Genomic DNA, 4613 nt, shown 5'->3' with positions numbered 1-4613 from the left:
TGCGGATGAGTTTGCTTCATCTTCTTCTTCTTAATGACATGCCATCAGCGCAAGTCCGACGTGTGCTTCGATCTCCGACTCTGACGATATTTCTGTTGGTGCAATCGACCCAAAGTTTGATCGGTATGATCATGGTTTTGATGTGTGTGTCAAAGAGTTTAATTTAGGCTTTCATATGTGTTTGATATGTGTTTGAGTCTTGCAGGACTTGGTGAAACACATGAGAAACTCATCCAAGGGCTCAGATCCTTGAGTTGATGAAGGATGGTGTGGAAGACATCCGAAGGACCGTCGGACGAGGAGCAATGGAGTGTAGCCGAGGGAAGCGGACTTCAAGGCAATGTGAAGGATGACACGGAGAGAAGCCGCGGGCTCGGGTGCATCTGAGGGACGAAGGCCGAGGAAGAGAGCTTCAAAGGTGACTCCGGAGAGGATGAGTGGGAGTGAATGTAAGGTATCAGTCGACTGGTACTTGGACCAGTCGACTGGTCCTTGGACCAGTCGATTAGTCCAAATTCACAGAAAGCACAGAATGCTTCTGTGCTCATTGGCTAAGGGGACCAGTTGACTGGTTCCATGACCATTCGACTGGTTCCATGACCATTCGACTGGTACATAGTCGTTGGCAGAAGGTGGCTTCTGCAGAGAGTCGTTGGCTGTGTCTAACGGCTACATCAGTTGACTGGTGCATGGACCAGTCGACTGATGTCGGGTTGAGTTGATTTGTTGATCAACTCTCTCCAGTTATAAAAGAGGAGCTTTGGGGCATGAAGGAGACTACTCATGCTTATTGAATAACTCCTAAGTCATTGCCCAAAGCTTCCAAGCCATACTCTTCTTCCTATTCTTAATCTCCATCTTGTAAAAGAAGAAGAGTGATTTGTGAGAGGTTGTACTCCACCGAGAAGGAGTAAGCTCTAGCTGGAGATTACCGGAGATTGATCCATCGAAGGATCAAGGGTTCGTATCTCAAGGACACGCCGTAGAGTAGGAGTAAGCAATCTCCGAACCACATAAAGAAATTGTGTTAGCATTTGTATTCTTGCTTATCTTTATTGCTTTAGTTTTTGTATTCCTGCTTGCGTAAACTAACCTTGTAGAAAAGAATCGAAAGTTGGGGGTGACCTAGTTATCCAACCCCCCTTCAAGCCGGCCACCGATCCCTTACAATTTCGTCCCATGTCGCCTTTAAGTTTCTATGCTTTGTCTGGATCAGCTTCTTGTTCTTCTCCTTGTTCTTTAATTTTGGGCAGTTGTCTTTGACGTGTCCTTCTTCATTGCAATGGTAGCATCTTACCTTTCTTTTCCTTCTTTTACCCTGCACTTGATTAAACTAATTAATTTTTAAAAAACTTTTGAACTTCCTTACCATGAATGTCGTTTCGTCATCACCGAGAGAAGTTTCGGATTCTGGTTCATCCATTTTTGCCTTTAGGGCAATATTCTGCTTCATCTTTGTTTTTAGATCTGCATGTCTAGATTCATGAATTTCAAATGTCGAAAACAATTCCTCTAAATTGTTGGTCCCCGTGGTTATTTTGATGTGATCAACCAAGTTAGATTAGGTCCTGTTTGGTTTTGATCCCTGTGTCTAAGTGTGCAGGAGCTTAGGAGCGCATAAAGTTGAGGGGAAGACGCAGTTAGCGAGAAGGACGACACGAGAAGGGATCCGACGGACTCGGTGCATCCGAAGGACGAAAGAGCTACGACGTGGAGTACATCGGTGGACGAGAAGAACGTGTGCGACGTTCGAGGGACAAGAAGCCGGGGCGGAAGCCTACTAGAGTAGAAGGCCAGAAATTGGGTTCAAGTGAACTCTATTTTGGTTGGACGCAATCACCCAAACAATTGGAACTTCGGAAGCTAAAGAGAAGATGAAGAAATGCTGGAAAAGCAACTGAAGGCGCCCTCAACAGTCATTGGAGGCACCTCTGCCCTCTCAGCTTGAGGGCGCCCTCAACAGCATTGATAGTGCACTCAACAGCTTTGAGGGCACCCTCAATGCCCTTGAGGGTGCCCTCAACTAGGTCAAACAGACCGTTTACGAGCGGATAAAGTTTTATCCGCTCATCCCCTTGGAGGCGCCCTCAACCCCTTTGGAGGCGCCCTCAAGACTCAAGATAGGATTTCAAGGAGCTATATAAAGGCTCCTGAAGCTAGGAATTAATCATTCAACTCAGTATTCAATTTTCTAGCAACTCTTGAGTTCTCTAAGTGTGTAAAAGGCTTCTCCGCCTTCAGAGAAGGAGATTCAAAGTGCGTTGTTCAACCGCCTGGGATTAACAACCATCTAGGTTGTAACCAAGTCAAATTGCTGAGTCTCTTATTTTCTGTTTCTTTTATTTTATTTGTTATTATTTTATTGTTACTATTTTAGAGTTGAAAGATCGAGGAGGGTATTTTCTTATTGCAAGCAATTCACCCCTCTCCTCTTGATGGCCCCGCTGCACCAACATAAATTACTTACCTCTAAGTCTTTAGAGATAAAATATGCATCTACTAGGGTTGACCATTCAGGAGGCCTAGGAAATGCGTTAAACATGTACCTTAGCGAATCTCGGTTAGTTATATTTTCTCCGAGATTCGTGAGTCCGATGATGAGTTCTTTGATCATTGAGTGGAGGTGTGCGACGGTTTCTGTTGGAACCCCAAGGTTGTTTTGGTGTGATCAACAAGTTAAGTTAGGTCCTGCGTTGTATTTAACCTTGTGTCTAAGTGTGCAGGAGCTTAGGAGCACAGGTACTTGAGCGGAAGACGCAGCTAGCGAGAAGGACGGCACGCGGTGCGTCCGAGGGACGAGGCGATGCGGAAGAGTACACCGGCGGACGAGAAGGAAGTACGCGCGATGGTTCCGAGGTACAAAAGCCGGAGCGGAAGATTGCTCGGGGAGCAAGAGACGCAGCTAGCGCGAAGGTCGGCACGGGGTGCGATCGAGGAACGAAGTCTGCGGATGAGTACGCTGGTGGACGAGAAGGGACACGCGACAATTCCGAGGGACGAGAAGCCGGAGGGAAGCACGCTCGAGAAGACCGGAAGATGGGTTCGGGTGAGCCCTATTCCGGATGTCAGAGATCACCCAATCAAGCAGATCCGGAGCAGAAGACCCGAACCGAGACGGGGACTTAACAGAGAAGTGGTCCCGGACAAAAAGTCAACCGCAGTTGAATTTTTGCTCCGGGGCGCCCGGAACCAATCCGGGCGCCCGGAGCTGTCCGGGGCGCCCGGAATGCTTCCGGGCGCCCGGACCCTGATTTTGACCAAGATCGCGATTTACGCGATCTGAACGTTGGGGGATAAAACTTTATCCCCCCCAGGGCGCCCGGAACCCTTCCAGGCGCCCCGACCAAGGCTATAAATATAGCCTTGGTCCAGAAGCTTTAGATCAACTCAGTAATTAGCATTCCAAACACTTGTGCACTCATTGTTCTAGTTTAAGCTTCTGTTGTGCGCTTCATTGCTGTAAAAGGCTTCTCCGCCTGAAGGAGATACTAGTGCTACGCTTTCTTGGATTAACAACCTTCCCGGTTGTAACCAAGTAAATCTCAGTGTGCCTTTTACTTTTTCTGCTTTTATTTATTTCTCTTATTTTACAAGTGTTAGTTTAAGAGTTCGAGAAGGGTGTTTGCGTTTTGATTCTTGCAGGGCTATTCAACCCCCCTTCTAGCCGGCCCAACGGACCTACAGTTTCACCTTCTTCTAATCGGAGGTTGCTGATCTGGTTCCGGAGCAGGTCCTGTCTCGCGTGTTTTACCTCCGAGGTTCCTTCATGTAGTTCCAGGAATTTCTTCCAAAGCTCCTCGGTTGACTCGTAGGCTCTGATCCGGTTGACTTTTTGTGGCGGTAAAACGATCAGCAGATGAAATTTTACCTTGTCATTTGTTACGAAGTCGGTTTGCTCCTTTTTCATCCATTGATGTTTTTCTTTATCTTTCCCTTGCTACAAAACCATATTTCATTATTACTAATAATTCAAAGTCAATTTTGAAAAATATCTCCATCTTCATTTTCTAAATCACAAACACCCCCTCCAACTTAGGCTGATAAATGCTCGGTCCAGCCATTGTCTTCTGTGCTTCGGTCGACGGTTAGTCCTTCTGAAGCGATTGAGCTCTGATACCACTTGTTGGTCCCTTGCGGCAGGTAAGAGGGGGTGAATTGCCTTGTAGGATAAAAATAAGAAATACCTTTCTCGATCTTATAGCTTGATTAAAATAAATACTTATACAAAAAAATTAACAAACTAATTAACAAAAAGAAAAAGACACAGAGATTTACTTGGTTTATAATTAGGGGATTGCTAATCTAAAACATTGAAAGATCACTATCAAATCTCCTTCTGGTGGAGAAGCCTCTTACAGCAGTTAAAGCCTAGATTACAAAACTAAACAGAAAGAAAATTGTTTTACAAGTGTTGTGTTTAGCTACTGAGATCAGGGTTGTATTTATAGCCCTAATTTGGGCTCCTAGAAGAGTACCAGACCTTTGGGCATGGATAAAACATTATCCACATCGCAACGGATCACAACAGCTGACGTTTTGATAAGATTTTTTGTCTGAGTGCCTGGACCGGGTTCGAGCGCCCGAACTGGGCTGAACCAGCCCTTGACCAAGGA

The sequence above is a fragment of the Zingiber officinale genome, chromosome 1B, assembly GCF_018446385.1.
Source record: "Zingiber officinale cultivar Zhangliang chromosome 1B, Zo_v1.1, whole genome shotgun sequence".
Taxonomy (NCBI): domain Eukaryota; kingdom Viridiplantae; phylum Streptophyta; class Magnoliopsida; order Zingiberales; family Zingiberaceae; genus Zingiber; species Zingiber officinale.
The sequence above is the reverse complement of the archived record's forward strand: the minus strand, read 5'-3'. Positions refer to the sequence as shown.